Genomic DNA, 6,415 nt, shown 5'->3' on the forward strand with positions numbered 1-6,415 from the left:
AACTTTAACGGTGCTGTCAACTTTGGAAAAAGTTATCCCAATTTACTGTGTTGAGTTGGCACTGTACAGAAATGGACAGCCATATTGGTCTAGAAATGTTAATTTTTTTTTCCATGTGTACAGGGGTAACGCATTGTACTGAATATGTAAAGTCATATCTACGTGGGTTTGATTACAAAAACGAATAAAGTATTCTCTCAATAATGAAAAAAAGAATAGGACTATAAGAGCAAGAAGCAATTTAAATATGTTAAGGGACCATTTTCATCTCCAGAATTAAGGATTATTTTAATGTTACATCACTGCCTTTTCTCTTTTACTTTCCTTTTTAGTTTTATTTTAGGATTCCCTATTTTTAATGTTCATACAGAGATGTCTTTAACTGAAATACCGAATAGTTTCTCTGGTGTGAAAAACTATAATAGTACACAGGATCCTAATGAGATAATTAATAATGTGAAATAGGAAGTAAAGGGCTAAAGGTGTAGGGAAAGTGGGAAGGGTGGGGTAAAGGTAATAAGGGAGAGGAAAAAAATATGAGAAACTGAAAAATGGAAATAAAGTGCTTGTAAATGGGGAGCGGAGGAGGGGGTGAAGGGAGGGCAGGGACAAGGGGAAAAAATGAGAATCAAGACCCATTATGTAAAGGTACAGGATCCCAATGATGAATGTAACTGTATTGTATACCTAGATTGTACCAATAAACTCAATAAAAAGAAAAAAAAAAGATTTATAGCAACTCAATAATACAGAACCATCTCACATATAGTAGAATAACTATATCAAATGAGAGAAAATACATATTGGAGAGGATATAGAGGAATCAGAACATTGGAGTACTGTTGATGAGAATGGGAGATGGTGAAAGGCCCTGAAGAACAGCATGATTAGAGCTGGGGATATAGCTCAGCAGCATCGCACGTATCTGGCAAGCAAAAGCTTCTGAGTTAGATTCCCTGTTTAAAGCAAAAAGTATGGTTGCTCCTCAAAGCAATTAAAAATACAAGTGTCACATGATTCAGAAATTTGGTTCCTAGGTTCAAATCCAAAATATATGAAAGTCTCAAAGTGATATTTATATACCCATATTCGTAGCAGTAATGTTCACAATAATAACAGCCATTATTCCACAGCCAAAAGATGGAAGCTACCTTAATGTCCACTGATGGATGAATGGATAAGCAAATTGGGGGATGTATGTATACAAATACATACATAAATACACACGTATATAATGGAAGATTGTTCAACCTTTAAAAAGAAGAAAGTTCTGACACACAGTACTACATGAATAAACCTGAAGGACAATGCCACTTACAAAAAGACAATCTGTCATTCCACTTATGTGAGGTACTTAGAGAAGTCAAATTCATAAAGATATAGAGTGGGCAAATGAAATGAACACTTCACAAAAGAATTACAAATGAATTACAAAGAATTATAAATATTACAATAAATACCTGAAGAAATGTTCAACATTGCTGGCCATTCAAGAAATGCAAATTAAAAAAAGTGACAGCCAGGGATTTAGCTCAGTGGTACCATGCCTGCCTCGAGAGTAGAAGGTCCAGAGTTTGATCCCCAGTGATGGGGGAAAAAAAAACACTGAGATTCTATCTTACCCCAGAAAGAATAGCCATCATCAAGAAATCAAATAATAACAAATGTTAGAGAGGCTGCAAGAGAAAATGAAACCCTTCTACACTATTGGTGGGAATATAAATTAATACAGCCACTATGAAAATCAGTATGAAGATTCCTCACAAAACCAAAAATAGAAATTCAATTTGATCCAGCTATTCCTTTTCTAGGTATCTTCCTAAAAAAGTTAAAGACAACATATTACAGTGTTAAATGCATATACATGTTTATAGCAGCACAATTCACAACAGCTAAATTTTGGAAGCAGCCCACATGTCCAGCAACAGATAAATGGATAAAGAGAATATGGTATTTATGCACAATGGAGTACTGCTGTGGCATAAGGAAAGATAAACTTGATTCACTTTTAGGAAAATGGATGCACCTTAAGACCATAATGTTAAGTGAAATATATCAGACACACAAGCTTAAATGTCAAATTATTTCTCTTATATAAGAAACCCAAAGTAAAAATAAAGAGAAAACCAAAAGATAATAGGAAATTGGGAGATAAATCATTGTCAAAGGGGAAAGGGATCAAGAGTTGGGGGGAGCGGGAGAAAGGGAAGGCAAAGACAATGAATAAAGGAATTAAGATGTTTTATGTACATGTACCAACTTCCCATAAGACATGTAAATATTATGTATTACACAGGTATACTAATCAACTAAAATTTTTTAAAATAAAAAAATAAAGTAGAATGGTGGTTAACAGGGATTAGGAAGAAGAGGGAAATGGAGAGTTGCTACTTAACTAAATTTCAATTTTACAAAATGAAAAGGGTTCTAGAGATTAACTGCATAAAATATGGACATATTTAACATATTTAACATTATGAACTATGCAAAATTAAAATTTAACATTATACAAAATTAAAATTGGTCAAGATGTTAAATACTATGTTATATATATTTTGCCATAAAGTATGGAATGATCTAAAAGTAAAAATAATCTGTTGATATAATCCAGGGAAAAAGACTACTGCTATTCATATTGTTGTATACTTCCAAAAATGTTTTATGATACCTGAATCATTATACAAATATGTATGTATTTCATTTATTTTCCTAAGAATAACTGGATTTATATATGAATATTATTTTTGGAGTTCAGGTATCAGAAATAATATTCCATAACAAATCTGTATCCTTTTTCTTAATAATAATATAATTTCCATAACTCATTAAAGTTATTCCTTATTGATAGAAAGTTGGGAAAACATTTATTTTTACCACTATATGCACTCCTGTATAAGATCATTTTTGTGATCTCAACATAAAATCTTTCAAACAGAATAGCTGGATCCAAAGTACAGATTTATTTGGAAGAATTTTGTGTTTTTATCTAAATCTTTTATTCTACAAAGAACACTGATATGAAGTAAATTATTAAATGGTGATCACACAACTATTAGTAAGAAAATTAGGACTAATACAAGTCTTCATTTGAAGCACTGTCTTGTAATCTTTGGACCCATTTGTACATATTCTTTCAAGAAGCATGCATGAACACTAATTTGTTCCAGTTACAATATTATGTAGGGGTTAGAGACACACAATAAATATATTGTGTCCATAGAACCAATTTCAAATAGGTTGCTACCCAATGAAGAATGATAATGAATAGTCACAATTTTTCCAATTAAATTCAATGAGTTGAATAACATCTACATTGGAAAAAAGAAAGCTATATTTACTAGGAGTGTGTCAAATTAAAGCAGTTCAAGTGATACATACTAAAAAGAAAATCCAAAATCATATAAGCATCAGAAACTTTACTATCTCAGCTAATACATTTAATGGTCCAGAGGATCCTTTCCCAGTTTTGTTTTGCTTTTTCTTAAGTAACAACTTTACTGAAACATACTTTGATGTTTTCATATACATATACACTGCAAAATAATTACTACAGCGAAGCTAATAAACATACCCATCACCTCTCTTAGTTATCATTTTTTGAGTGCAGGGAGTCTACTTAAGATTTACTCTCAGCAAATTTCATGTACACAATAAAGTATTAATTCACAGTAGTCACCAGGCTGTATATTAGATCTCTAGAACTCATCCTACATAACTGAAACTTCATACTCTTTCACATATTTCTCCATTCCCTTTACCCACACACCAGTTAGCAAATATCATTCCATTCTCAGCCTCTATGAATACTTTTAGACCCCACATATGAGATAATGCTATATTTGTATTTCTGTGTCTAACTTACTTTACTTAGCATAATGGCTCCAGGTTCATCCATGTTGTAAATGACAGGATTTCCTTCTTTCAAGCAGAATCATATTCTCCTTCTTTATCTGTTTATTAGTGAGGGCTCTTGCTAATAACACTACAGTGTACAAGATCCTGATTTTACTTCCTTTGGATACACATATATCAAGAAGTGGGATTCCTGGATCATGTGATAGTTTTACTTTTTATTTTGTTAATAATTTTATGCAGCTTCTGACATGGATACCAACAACCCTACTTCTTGGTATTCCTGTACTTGTGTAATACTCTCCCCTTGAGTATACACTGGCCCTAAAAAGTTGCTTCTAATAAAGATATACAGAAAAAAATAATAGAATGTCATTTCTATGATTAGGTTTCAAAAACTGACTTCCAACTTGCTGGCATTTTCACTCATGCTATTGTGCTTCTCACTTATTCTGATAAAGCAAACTGCCATGTTTTGAGATACTCTACAAAGAGCCACACATTGTTAAAAAAAGTTTTTTAAGCTTCAAATCTTCAGGTCTTCAAATCTTCAGTTTAAAGATAAACTGTTCAAAGAATTAGAAAAAGAACAAACTAAGTCAATGTCAGGAAAAGAAAGGAAGTATAATAAAGATCAGTGTAGAAATAGAGAATAGAAAAACAACAGAAATGACAATGAAGCTACAAGTTACTTTGAAGAGATAAAATTGACAAAGCTTTAACTTGACTAAGTTAGAAGAAAAAATGATGATTCAAATAAATAAAATCTAGAGTAAAACAGGAGATATTACAAACACTACCACGGAAATACAACAGATCATAAGAGACTACTTATGAACAATTCTAAGCGAAAAACTTGAATCTAGGAAAAACGGATAAATTTCTAGAAAGATGTAACTTTTCATAAGCAAATCATAATGAAATAGAAAATCTGAACACATCAATAATAAGGACAATTAATCAGGTGACAAAAAACTTAAAGAAAAGCCCGAGATCTGAAGACTTCATTGATGAATTCCATCAAACAGTTAAAGGATTAATTCTAATCCTTCTCAAACTCTTCCGAAAAAACTGAAAAAGAATACATTAAACCTGATTTTAAGGAGTCACCATTAACTGATACCAAAAGAAAACAAAGATAATGATTAAAAAAGAAAATTATTAGCCAATATCCCTGCTGAACACAGATGCAGAAATCCTCTACAAAATAACAATAAGTCAAAGTCAACAGCATATTATAAAGATCATCTACTGTACTAAGATTATTTAGGATTTATCCCCAGCATTTAAGGATGCAAATCAAATGTATTATATCACATTAACAGAATTAGGTATAAAATATTATATCAACAGATGCAGAAAAAGTACTTGACATAATTTAACATCCTTCATGACAACAAATTTCAACAAATTAAGTATAGAAGGAATGTGGCACAATATAATAAGGGCTACATATGACAAAACTACAGTTAACATCATACTCAGTAGTGAGGAGCTGAAAGCTTCTCCCCTAAAATCATGAGGGCCAGCCTCAAAACCTCTCTCAAAATAGTGCTTGAACTCCCTAATCAGTGCAAGTAGGGAAAAAAAAAAAAGGCATCCATACTAGAAAGAAAATATATTGTCCCATTTTGATATCATGATTTTATGCATAAAAACTCCTAAAATCTCCAAAAAGTAGATATAATAAACAAATCTTGTAGTTGCTAACAGCACAGATCTTGACTGCTCTCATCATAAAAAAATGATAATAACTGTGAAATCACTCTTAATTAGATTGTAGTAATCACCTCCCAATATAGACAGATAGATACTAAAAATCATGACATATGTCAAAAGTACACACAATTGTATCTGTCAATAAAGGAAAAAAAGAAAAATATGGTTTTAAAAATTGGGCTATTCCTAAAATATTACAAATGTATATATACTCTAATTTTCCTGTAGAAATTTACAACACCAGCTTACTTTCATATATGCAAAATGCTTCAATAACAAGATCTTTAATGCAGTACTGTGTACAAAAGGAAAAGACTGAAACGATTTAAAGGCCCACTGACATAAGACTAGTTGAAGAAAGTATAAAAAATTCATTCAATGGAATATTTTAAATACTAAAAGAATAGAAGGCCCATAAGATGCTGATATGGAGCAATTTCAAATCTCAAAAATGTTAGGTTAAAAAAAAAAAGATGTAGAAGTGTATTTAATATGGTACCTATTACAAATTGTGTAACTAAAAAAGAAGAGGAGGTAAGAACATTCTCAAGGTAGTGATATTTCACTGAAGACTTAAATAATAAGCCACACATAAATGGGAGGTTGCAAAAACCCTGATGTAGAATTTTTTTAATTATTAAAAGTGTGTAAAGATGGTGTAAAGAAAAGCAACTAGTGTGAATCATAGGTGAGAAGCTTGAGCCACTGAAAGGAAAATGATTTCATTTTCAAAAATAAGACTAGGACCAGGGATTTAGCTCAGTGATTCCTCTGCCTGCCTCGTAAGCACAAGGGCCCAAGTTTGATCCCCAGTACCAAAAAAAAAAAAAAAAAAAAAAAAAAA

At 31.5% G+C, this 6,415-nt stretch overlaps 1 protein-coding gene across 1 annotated transcript in view; it reads right to left on the bottom strand.

The window, feature by feature from the left end:
- Window positions 1-6,415, bottom strand: part of Cep128 (centrosomal protein 128) — a 410,341-nt gene that overhangs the window by 349,622 nt on the left and 54,304 nt on the right. The gene's annotated exons all lie outside the window — the stretch shown is intronic.

Source organism: Fukomys damarensis, unplaced genomic scaffold (assembly GCF_012274545.1).
Source record: "Fukomys damarensis isolate Sample0158 unplaced genomic scaffold, DMR_v1.0_HiC HiC_scaffold_21, whole genome shotgun sequence".
Taxonomy (NCBI): domain Eukaryota; kingdom Metazoa; phylum Chordata; class Mammalia; order Rodentia; family Bathyergidae; genus Fukomys; species Fukomys damarensis.